This window comes from Bos indicus, chromosome 22 (assembly GCF_029378745.1).
Source record: "Bos indicus isolate NIAB-ARS_2022 breed Sahiwal x Tharparkar chromosome 22, NIAB-ARS_B.indTharparkar_mat_pri_1.0, whole genome shotgun sequence".
Taxonomy (NCBI): domain Eukaryota; kingdom Metazoa; phylum Chordata; class Mammalia; order Artiodactyla; family Bovidae; genus Bos; species Bos indicus.
This window is the reverse complement of record NC_091781.1, coordinates 34,829,831-34,842,587: the sequence shown is the minus strand read 5'-3', so window position 1 is coordinate 34,842,587 and position 12,757 is coordinate 34,829,831.

Sequence of the window (12,757 nt, the reverse complement as noted above, 5' to 3'; positions counted from 1 at the left end):
CTGGAGTTTCAGCTTTAGCATCATTCCTTCCAAAGAAATCCAGGGGCTGATCTCCTTCAGAATGGACTGGTTGGATCTCCTTGCAGTCCAAGGGACTCTCAAGAGTCTTCTCCAACACCACAGATCAAAAGCATGGTAACATGGATGGACCTAGAGAGTGAATCAAGTTAGAGAGAGAAGGAGAAATATTGCACAACATCCCTTATATGTGGAATCTAAAAAAATTATACAAATGAACTTACTTATAAAACAGAAAGAGACTCACAGACTTAGAAACCAAATTTATGGTTGCCAGGGAAAAGGGATAGTTAAGGAGTTTGGAAAAGTCATGTACACATAGTTATACTCAAAATAGATAACCAACAAAGACCTATTTATTGCCCATGGAACTCTACTCAGTGTTATATGCCAGCCTGGATGGGAGAGGAGTTTGGGGGAGAATGGATATATGTATATGTATGGCTGAGCCCCTCTGCTTTTCACCTAAAACTACCAAAACATTGTTAATCAGCTATACCTCAATACAAAGAAAAAGGTTTAAAGTTTGAAAAAAAAGAAAGCCAACTAGGAATAAAACTACCATAGGACCCAACAATCCCACTACTGGGCATATACTCTGAGGAAACCATAATTGAAAAAGACAGATGTACCCCAATGTTCATTGCAGCACTATTAACAACAGCTAAGACATGGAAGCAACCTAGATGTCTATTGACAGATGAATGGATAAAGAAGTTGTGGTATACATATACAATGGAGGGTTACTCAGCCATTAAAAAGAACATATTGGAGTCAGTTCTAGTGAGGTGGATGAACCTAGAGTCTATGATACAGAGTGAAGTAAGTCAGAAAGAGAAAAACAAATATTGCATATAAACGCATATATATGGATCTGGAAAGATGGTACGGATGAACCTCTACACAGGGCTAGTGAACAGACTTGTGGACACAGTGGGGGAAGGGGAGGGTGGGCCAAATTGAGAGAGTAGTGTGAAAATGTATACATTACCATATATAAAATAGATAGCCAATGGGAATATTCTATATGTTGGAGGGAACTCAAACCTGGTGCTCTGACAACCTAGAGGGATGGGATGGGGTGGGAGGTGGGAGGGAGTTCAAGAGTGAAGGACACATGCATACCTGTGATGGATTCATGTTGATGTATGGCAGAAACCACACAATGTTATAAAGCAATTATCCTTCATTAAAAATAAATCAAAAAAGAAATGGGGGGGGGTCAAGAGGGAGATGGAGTCACAAGATGGGAGGAATAACAAGATACTTGTAATGATGGAAATATTCTTGTACAAAATGGGAAGAACCAATACTGTACTAAGGGAAGGAGAGAAATGTGGAGAACTGAATTCAAGAGTTCAGACATTTTTGAATAGGCAAGAGGTGATGGAGTCTTGTGGACAAATGGAGAGGATGGTCTTACCCAGGACCATGGAGCCTTAAATAAGCAGGAAGGCAGATTAAATGGCAAATAAGCAAATAGCTCTGGGGGTGGGAGTTGGCGGATGTTCTATTCTGGGAGCTTCTCTGCCTTAGTGAAATAGGAGGCAAGATCACTGAGAAAGAGAATACAGGTAGAGGGGTCAGAGGCTCAGTGAGCCATGAGAAGGTATGAAAAAACCATCTATGAGAACGGAAACGAGAGACATGGAGTAAGATGATCAGGGAACATACATGTCCACTTGAGGTTAGAGGGCATGGATGAAAGTGGGCATGGCTGTATGTATCTCTTTAGTCAAATTCCTGGGCTTAGCTGCAGCTGAGTCCAGGATTGGACATCACCAGAACTCAAGCTTTGCTGGAAGATCCTTACGAAGCAGTGAAGGGGCAGGGGAACCTGAGAGTATATGCTAAATAGTAATTAGAACGAAAGGCCACGATGTGTAAGCCAGGCAGTAAGGCACGTGAAGACAGAAAGGGGGGAGGGACGGTGAGAAAGGTGGTGTGGCATCAGTGCAATAAGTCCCAGGGTTTGGGATTTCTTGAATTTGAGAGCTAAGGGAGTGAGCTGGGAGGCCAGATTGGGCAGGAGTTGTTCTAGTTGTTGAATACTAGGCTGGGGACCATGGCAGTCAGTATGGAAGAAGGAGGTCTAGCACTCCAGAAGATCTTGTTGAATGTTGAATAAAAGCAAAATCACTGGAGGTGATCTAATTCAAGACCTGAGAGGCCAGGATAATGGAAATACCATTTATGAAAACAATATGAAAATTACTAAAAATTATGATGGGAAGCATCCCCAAGAAAAAGAAATGCAAAAAGGCAAAATGGTTGTCTGAGGAAGCCTTACAAATAGCTGAGAAAAGAAGAGAAGTGAAAAGGAAAGATATATCTATCTGAATGCAGAGTTCCAAAGAATAGCAAGGAGAGATAAGAAGGCCTTACTCAGTGATCAGTGCAAAGAAATAGAGGAAAACAATAGAATGGGAAAGACTAGAGATCTTTTCCAGAAAATTAGAGATACCAAGTGAACAATTCATGTAAAGATAAGCACAATCAAGGACAGAAATGGTATGGACCTAACAGAAGCAAGCGATATTAAGAAAAGGTGGCAAGAATACATAGAAGAACTATACAAAAAAGATCTTCATGACCTAGATAACCACGATGGTGAATCACTCACCTAGAGCCAGACATCCTGGAATGTGAAGTCAAGTTAGCCTTAGGAAGCATCACTACGAACAAAGCCAGTGGAGGTGATGGAATTCCAATTGGGCTATTTCAAATCCCAAGAGATGATGCTGTGAAAGTGCTGCACTGAATATGCCAGCAAATTTGGAAAACTCAGCAGTGGCCACAGGACTGGAAAAGGTCAGTTTTCATTCCAATCCCAAAGAAAGGCAATGCCAAAGATTGTTCAAACTACTGCACAATTGCACTCATTTCACATACTAGCAAACAATACTCAAAATTTTTCAAGCTAGGCTTCAACAGTACATGAACCAAGAACTTCCAGATGTTCAAGCTGGATTTAGAAAAGGCAGAGGAACCAGATATCAAATTGTCAACATCCAATGGATCATAGAAAAAAGCAAAAAGAATTCCAGAAAAACATCTATTTTTGCTTTATTGACTATGCCAAAGCCTTTGACTGTGTGGCTCACAACAAACTGCGGAAAATTCTGAAAGAGATGGGAATACCAGACCACCTCACCTGCCTCCTGAGAAATTTGTATGCAGGTCAGGAAGCAAGAGTTAGAACTGGACATGGAACAATGGACTGGTTCCAAATTGGGAAAGGAGTATATCAAGGCTGTATATTGTCACCCTGCTTATTTAACTTATATGCAGATTACATCATGCAAAATGCCGGGCTGGATGAAACACAAGCTAAAATCAAGAAGGAGTCAAGGAAGGGTATGGGAGAATCTAAAATCATGAGCTTCAGAGCTGTAGGGATTTAGGGGAGAAAGGAAGGCAAATGGTCTGGAAGTGGCAACTAGGATCAAGAAAAACATCTACCCCACCTCCTGACTAAGAAATGTAAGAGGTGTGAGAGAGAAACAAACAAACAAACCAGCATCAACCATTAACTTTCCCTGGAATCATGATAAACATAATTTGGCTAGACAGTCATCAACACCAGAGGTCAACGAACTTTCCTAGTGAAGGGCAAGAGAGCAAATACTTTGTCAGTCATAGAGTCCTTCTTGCAAATACTCTACTGGGTCATTGCAGCTCAAAAGTAGCTGTATATGATGCATAAATGAATAAGCATTACTATAGTTCAATAAAACTGTATTTACACATACAGGCTGCAGGCCAGATTAGGCCTATAGATAGAAATCCACTAACTGCTGACAAAAACTGCTGAAAAAAGCTTGGGGAAGGTCTAGTGAAGAAAAACAGGACATGTTTATTTAAAGACCAAAGATTAAAAAGGACTTAAAATTAGGATCTGATTACAAGCAGAGAACCAATGTATAGTTGTGAAGGTTGCATACTGCACAACTCCCTGCACAATAGAGCACTATTCACATAAACATCAATGTCAATGACTATCCCAGACACTGTGCAGGGCATAATCTGAATGTTTACACGTGACAGTCCTAGTTGTGAGAACAGTAACTGCAAGGATTTTACTGTAAGGAAATGGTTGACAGGACATGCCAACTTGAGTTACTTTCACCACTATTTCTAGAAAAACAATAACTACTTTTATTGAGCATCTGCTGAGCACCAGGCACAATACATGGGGATATATAAATATTATCCCATACAAAGCCCCAGCAGCCCTGTAAGGTATATATTTTCCATTTTTAATTTTGAGATTCAGAAAAGCTAAGCAATCTGCCCAAAGTACTCAGCTAGTTAATAGCTAAACCAAGGTTTACCTCATATTCAATTCCTTCTATACCTCTCTCCCCTCATATTAATTACGAGGTTCTTTAAGGATGACCTAGTAAAGCATATGGGCTTCCCAAGTGGCTCACTGGTAAAGAATCCACCTGCCAATGCAGGAGAAGTAGGTTCAATCCCTGGGTTGGGAAGATCCTATGGAGGAGGAAATGGCAACCCACTCAAGTATTCTTGCCTGGGAAATCCCACGGACAGAGGAGCCTGGCACGCTACAGTCCATGGGGTCGCACAGAGTCAGACATGACTGAGCACAGCACAGCAGCAGCAGTAGAGCATGTATTAAGAAATTTTCTTCTGGAGACCTAATTAAAAATAATTACATACCTTAAAAGACACTGAAAATACGGCAGGCACGCCAACAAGGAAGACAGTTTTTATTATATCAATGTCTTTATGGGTTTGGATTCTGTTCAGAAAAGCTCAAACTGAAAAGGTAGTTGCTGGCAAAATCCATCAACCCATAATTAACATATGACCATTATTCTAATAGCCTTAAACAACATTTCTATGTTTTTAATTGTAGAGCAATTTGCCAATCTCATCATTAATTGGCGATTCATATTTTAAACACATAAAAGACAATGGGCCTTTATTTCCTTTGAGGCAACTGAACACATTAATTGAATTTTTAAAATATGTTTTCTTCTTTTCTCTGACCACAGGACCCCCTTCAGATGGCTCTGATTGCAGTTTCTGTTGGCCGAAGTGTATTTTTTCTGGGTAACATAATCTTACTTTAGTACTTTAATGCATTTTCCTAACAATTCACTTAGACCAGATTCTTGTTTCTCTCTAGACACCCTGAGCAGGGCTCCTGTTGACTTCAAAGGGAAAGAGTAGGTGCAAGGGAAACTGGGAATCTGGTTCCTGGTTCAAAAAACCCTCCACACACTATAAAATCTCACTGGTGTCTTCCTGTATGTTAAGGGTGAATTAATATATGTGAGTGAAGCCTTTGTATGAAACCACACTGGCAACTTGTGAACTTGCTGGAAAGCCCAGCAGCTCATGGAAAACAAAGTGTAGTGGACCCAGTTCCCATACAGACCCCTGGTTTGCTCATGGGGAGGGAGGAAGAAGAGTAAGAACTGCCTCAAAGGGCAGAAAGGCAGTAAAGACAGTCACTGACTCCCGCATATTCTCTCTCTCTTTCTCTCCATTCCTTCAACAAGCATTCATGGGCCACCATGTGCTAAACCCAGGGCTAGATATCAAAGACGTTCATCGCTTAAGTACTACCCCTTCATCCCAACTGCAGCAGTCACTTTCCTCTGGAATGGGGAAAAGAGGTGATATGCCTTAACTCTGCAGCTCAGGAAGTCTGACACAGCCTCTCAGGTTGCAAAGTCCTCCCTCCCACTGGGTTTCAATCCCATCAGGGGGATGCTGCTTCTCTGCGTGAACATTCATGGAGGAGATCAGCAGGAACAAGACTGTCTTTCCTTCGTCTCACACGCAAAACCACCGCCACCATTGCCGCTGCCTGCACTAGGCTGGGAGAAGTTGTGATGGCCTGGAGATATCTGAAGGAAACTGGAAGACAAAACTTTTATCAAGGTCAAACTCCTCATAGCTGTTCGCGTGACTGTTACACAGAGCTGCAGGAAGCAAGGCAAATTCACATGTTGACAGGGGTTTCTGGCCTGGCCTTGATTTTCTGGCTTCTGGGCACTCTCTTCCCAAGAACATCTCCTTCTCCAAACATGGCTCTTTGCTCTTGCCCTTGCGCAGGGAAGCTCAAATCTGATTGGATATTTGCTGGTGAGCCTCAGTGCACCAGGCAAATCAGAACCTCTTGACATGGAGCTGGGCATCAGGACGTGTTTTATTTTCCCAAGTAGCTAGGAGAGAATTTAATGTGTAGCTACGTTTGTGAGCCACTGCCCTAGCAGAGATCCTGTCCCTCCACTAGGTCACAGGGCAGAATGGGAGTGGCGGTGCAGGTTCCAAAGCTTGAATTAGTCAGTCTAGACCAGAGCTTGCAAATTAGAAGCCCACCCACAGGCTCGATCCGGCCAGCAGATGTGTTTTGTTTGGCCTGTATGGAGATTTAAAAAAAAGAAGAAAACTGAATTACTTGCCAACATTTATTAATGGGAATGTATTGCATAAAAATCTGGATATCTGGCTTCATTTTGAAAATAGGATTCTCTGGCCATTCTCAGTCTGCATTCCTGTGTGACCATAATTTGCTGGAGAGGAGGGGCCGTCCTCACCACTCCCTAATGCCTCAGTCATTTACCTTCCTGGCCCTGGTGACTCTGACTAGAGGGGGAAGGGTGGTGGGGGAGAAGCCCTGTCTCCCTTTGTAATATCTCCCCTGGGAAGTACAATACAAGGACTGCCATCCACAGGGTGGTGACAAACCCACAGAGATTCTTGGATTTACGGAGAATTAAGGACAGAAACTCTTTTTCTATATACAAGTTAATCTGCATAGGCCCCTGGTGGTGCTATTCAGTCGCTCAGTCACGTCTGACTCTTTGTAACCTCATGGATTGCACCACACCAGGCTCCCCTGTCGCTCACTATCTCCCTGAGTTTGCTCAGAGTCATGTCCATTGCGTTGGTGATGCCTCCTTCTCCCTTTGCCTACAATAGGAGAGTACTTAATATAATTTTCAGAGTGGGGTTGGTTTGAAGCTCACTCCATCTCTACCCTTACCTCCACTTCCATTTCTTCATTTAATCTCAGACTTGGACTTGCATAGGAAAAAAAATCCCATCCCTGGATTTCCAACCCATTCAGTGATACACAGTTACTGTTTATCGATGCCCTGGGCCAGGCCAGGTGGCCCCGCACCTGTCTTCCTGGGGTGGTATATTTCTCAACATGTGGTTCAGCTTGTGGCAGATTCCTGGGCCCCACCCTAGACTCGCGGAATCAAATCTCTAGGGGTGGGGTCAGGAATCCACACTTGTCGAGTGACGTTTTTACTCAAGAAGAATCTCAGCAGCAGCTCAAGGCAGCACTTATCAAGCACTTTCTTTATACTATCTCATTGAATCTTCACAGAAATCCTTAAACTGGGTAATAATAGCCTACTTTATCAGTGAGGAAACTGCAGCACAGAGAGGTTAAGCAATCTGCTCAAGGTCACACAGTCAGTAAGTAGTAGAGCCAGGATTCTGATCTAATTTTTAGTTGAGAAACCATTGCTCTGAGTTTTGAAAAGGAGGCAGGAAGAAGGTTCATAAGCTCCCAGACCAAGCAGGAGGATGGGGTATATGTTGATTTACAGCTAGAAAGCATTGCCTTGTTTTCAGGAATTTGCAAATGTTTGGGGTAGAGACTAGACAAAAGCATGTTACTTGTAATGCATGGAAGTGTATGGTCAGATGACAAATACAGTGTCCACAGGATCTGGTCTCTGTCTCTCTGATGTCATCTTTCCATCTTATTCCCAGTTTCCCTGCCATCCCCTGAGTTTTTGTACTGGGACTCAGCATGTGTGGGTCCTTTGTCCAAAAGTTCTTTTCTTAGACCACAGTCAGCAGGCTTTCTCCTTAGCTCATCTTTTAGGCCTTGGGCACTATAGTTCTCTGTTGTAACTACTCAGTTCTGCCGACGTAGCATGCAAGTAGCCACAGATGGTATAGAAGTGAATGGACGTGGATTTGTTTGGATAAACCTTTGTGAACTCAGAAATCTGAATTTCCTATGACTTTTCTGTGTCACACAATAGCCTCTTCTTTAAATTTGTTTTGCCCATTTAAAAATGAAAAACCTATTCTTAACTGGCAGGCCACACAAAAGTTGCTATCAGGTAGGGTGTGGCCACGGGTCATCCTCTCTCTGCCTTAGAGCTTCTCATGGGTCTGCTTTCGTGTCCTTAAGCTCAGTTCACTTCTCAGAGGCCTTTCCCGGTGCCTCCAGCCCAAGTTGCCTCTCCCCTACCCGCCCCCCCACCCCCAACTTCCGTATCTCTCCCATCACCTTTTAAAACAACTCTATAATTCTTAGTACTATTTTAAGGTTTTCTTGTTCATACATTAGTTTATCTGCTCATTTGGGGTCTCCCTCTGCTAGAAGACCGTTCCATGAAGACAGAGAGCTGGTCTGCTCTTCACTGATTCTTCACTGTGTAAACAGCTCCCACTGACCTCAGATACTCACAGAGTAAGAACCAGGATAAACCACAAGACAAAACCCTCCAGTAGTACAAAGAACAGCTCCTTCAACTGATCTCTTGCAAATCTTTCCTTATGCCAAGCTCAGGGGTACAGAGATAAAAAAAAATATCACCAGACACTGCCCCAGAGGAGTGGTAAGTTATAGAAAACAAAAAATCAACCACAACTTAATTTCTCTTATCTAAAATAGAACAGAGTTTCCTAAATACCAAGGCTGGCTATAATTGATTAATGCCTATAATTCTTGGACTTAGGCACACTAATTTTGCAGAAATCAAAAATTTCATCTTGGGTTAAACTAAGCATTTCCACGTTTTCTTATGAAAAGGTTAAACAACTAGGGCTCATGATTTTCTCTCATGTATAATTAAGATGGTAAGCAGCTCTTAAATGCAATGCCTCGTGAGAGTGTGAAGGAAATGGACTTCTGGCACACACATGAGAGAACAAACCTGTGCTGTTATCAGCTTTGTGAGCAGGGCCATAGGGCCCCGCGATCACAGGAGAATGTTCCCCTGAGGCTCTGAGGGTCAGCCAAGTGGCACACATGGGCGAACACCGTGATGCTCGTATATTCAAGGGATGTTTTCCTCAAGTCACAGTCTTTCAATCTTACACAGTGATTTTTTTGTCCCACTAAGGACCCATGGGAGGGGCTTCTGTCTTCTCAAGTGCAGATTGAAAGTGAGATGAGAGTGAATTTCAGCATCTCCAGGTGAGTAGCCCAGTGCCGACTTAACATGTGATGGTCGTCATGTCCCAGGTACTGTCAGGCTCCTGTGGACTTCACCACACCAGATTCTCAGGCTGAAGGGAGTTTTGTAAAGAAAAATTCTACCCCAGAGGCCTGAAGCTGAGGTTGCGTGCTGGATGCTGTGTTCCCTGAGCATCTACTTCAGATGACAAAGTCCCAAAGGGCCCTGTGGGCATGAAGGCAAAGGCATTGAAGCCTAAATGCAGGATTCCAAAGTTAAAATCTGCTATCTCTTCTACAGAGACCCCTGTAGCGGTAACTTGAAGCACTGACCATGTTTCACTCATCACATTAATTATAAGCCATTAAAATGATTCAAGGATCACCTTGGTTTCTTAGGACCTAGATCTTTAATGAAGCTTCTATTGAGCATTTACTATATACAAAGCACTACTTTGACAGATGAGTGGAGTGAGTGGGAGGGTAACACAAGGATGAAGACAGCAGGGCCTTCCCAGGTTGGAATTCTCAACTGATCGGAAGAGTGCACGTGCTGGATAATATAATTAGGTGTTTAGATACTTAGAACTGGAAATTGAATGTAAGTTTCATCATCACTGGAAAGAAAGAAAATTAAGCTACTTTTGCTGGGGATCAATGGCTGTCGCTCACTGAGAACATAATTTGTTTTACTTTGTCTAATTCTCACAGGCAATCAATGAAGTAGGTTTTCTTTTTGCCCCATTTTATAGATGAGGCCATAAAGGATCAGAGATGTTAAAGAAATAGGCACTAGTTCACATAGATGGTAAATATCTAAGCTGAGGATCAAACTGGGCTCTGGTAAAGCCCCTCTAGTGAAAGTCGCTCAGTTGTGTCCAACTCTTCGCAACCCCAGAGACTATATAGTCCATGCAATTCTCCAGGCCAGAATACTGGAGTGGGTAGCCTTTCCCATCTCCAGGGGATCTTCCCAACCTAGGGATTGAACCCAGGTCTTCTGCATTGTAGGTGGATTCTTTACCAGCTGAGCCACCAGGGAAGCCCAAGAATACTGGAGTGGGTACTCTATCCCTTCTCCAGCGGATCTTCCTGACTCAGGAATAGAACTGGGGTCTCCTACATCGCAGGATGATTCTTTACCAACTGAGCTATCAGGGAAGCCCCTGTACCTGATTGCTAAACCCCTTATATGCAGAGTACATCATGAGAAATGCTGGGCTGGAAGAAGCACAAGCTGGAATCAAGATTGCTGGGAGAAATATCAATAACCTCATATATGCAGATGATATGCAGATGATACCACACTTATGGCAGAAAGTGAAGAGAAACTAAAGAGCCTCTTATGAAAGTGAAAGTGGAGAATGAAAAAGTTGGCTTAAAGCTCAACATTCAGAAAATGAAGATCATGGCATCTGGTCCCATCACTTCATGGCAAATAGATGGGGAAACAGTGGAAACAGTGGCAGACTTTATTTTTGGGGGCTCCAAAATCACTGCAGATGGTGACTGCAGCCATGAAATTAAAAGACGCTTACTCTTTGGAAGAAAAGTTATGACCAACCTAGATAGCATATTCAAAAGCAGAGACATTACTTTGCCAACTAAGGTCCGTCTAGTCAAGGCTATGGTTTTTCCTGTGGTCATGTATGGATGTGAGAGTTGGACTGTGAAGAAAGCTGAGCGCTGAAGAATTGATGCTTTTGAACTGTGGTGTTGGAGAAGACTGTTGAGAGTCCCTTGGACTGCAAGGAGATTCAGCCAGTCCATTCTGAAGGAGATTAGCCCTGGGATTTCTTTGGAGGGAATGATGCTAAAGCTGAAACTCCAGTATTTTGGCCACCTCATGCGAAGAGTTGACTCATTGGAAAAGACTCTGATGCTGGGAGGGATTGGGGGCAGGAGGAGAAGGGGATGACAGAGGATGAGATGGCTGGATGGCATCACTGACTCGATAGACATGAGTCTGAGTGAACTCCGGGAGTTGGTGATGGACAGGGAGGCCTGGTGTACTGCAATTCATGGAGTCACAAAGAGTTGGACACGAATGAGTGACAGAACTGAACTGAACTGAACTCTTAGGTAAAGATAAAAGTCTTTATTCACTGTGATCTTCTTCTCTATCTCCACCCTGCAGTCTTACTTCCAAGTGCTGTGATTTTACCATTAGAGATTCATTCCTTTGGGGAAAATCTAGGTCTCATGGTAAAATGTCACCACCCCCTCAGAGGAATTATCCTTTATGAACTGCTCATTCTCATATTGATAAGGGAAGCACAGAAATAATGGGCTGGGAATTAGGCACAGTTTAGAGAGTGGCCTTCAGAGGAGTCCCTCACGAGGCCTGAAGTTTGGGGTTCCCGGCACATCTGGCCATAGGATAGGGGAGGAGAATGAATAGAAATGAGCCCTCCTCGTCTCTGCACTGGGCTTCAGGCCACTGCCAGTATGTCCTCCTCTTCTTCCTGGCACCCAGCAATACTACATTTGTCTGCTTCCCTTAGAACAGGTGTGGCCTCACTGAGTTCAGACAAAGATGGAAAAGCCTGGTCCCCTAAGCAAGTCAGTGCCTGGACCACTACCCTCTTCCCCCACCAATGAACTACGATATGAGCGAGGAATAAACTTAATGTATACAGCCACTAAACTCTGGGGACTGTTCATCGCAGCACACTGCTTACTGTATCACATGCTCTGTGAGCTCCCTACCATCTTGCCCTTTTAACCTGCTAACCCTCAGCTATGTACTCACATGTCATGTGGAAATAAGTGCCTATTTATTCAGAGTTGGCTATAACAAGGTGCACTGGGTGGGATAGCATGCCCCCCAAATTCATGTCCATCCCAGAACCTCAGAGGGTCATCTTATTCGGAAACAGAGTCATTGCAGATGTAATCTGTCAGGATGAGGTCATACTGGAGTAGTGTTAGTAGCTCAGTCGTGTCTGACTGTGACCCCATGGACTGTAGCCTGCCAGGCTCCTCTGTCCATGAGATTCTCCAGACAAGAATACTGGAGTGGGTTGTCATTTTCTCCCCCAGGGGATATTTCCAAGCCAGGGATCGAACCTGGGTCTTCTGCATTGTAGGCAGATTCTTTACCATCTGATGACCAGGGAAGCCACTAGAGTAGGGTGGGACCTTAATCCAATACAACTGGTATCCATAAAAGAAGATGAGAAGAGACACACAGGAAGAATCCCACGTAAAGATGGGGACAAGATTAGAGTGATCTAATCCATGAACAGACGAAGGAGCAGCAGGCATTACCAGCAACAACAGCAGAGGAGGCATGAAACAGATTCTCCCCTAGACCTTTGGGTGAGAGTGTGGCCCTACTGATTTAGGACTATAAGCCTCCAGAAATATGATAGGACAAGTTTCTGGCGTTGTGAGCCACTGAGCTGTCATGAGTTGTGGCAGCCCTAGAAAAGTAATACACAAGGGAATCAGCCACTATCACTTGCATTTGCCGAAGACTCAAAGGCTCTCAGGAAAGACGGAAATTTTTAGAGTGAGGAAAGGGAAAGGCTTTAGATGTGCCCTGATGGG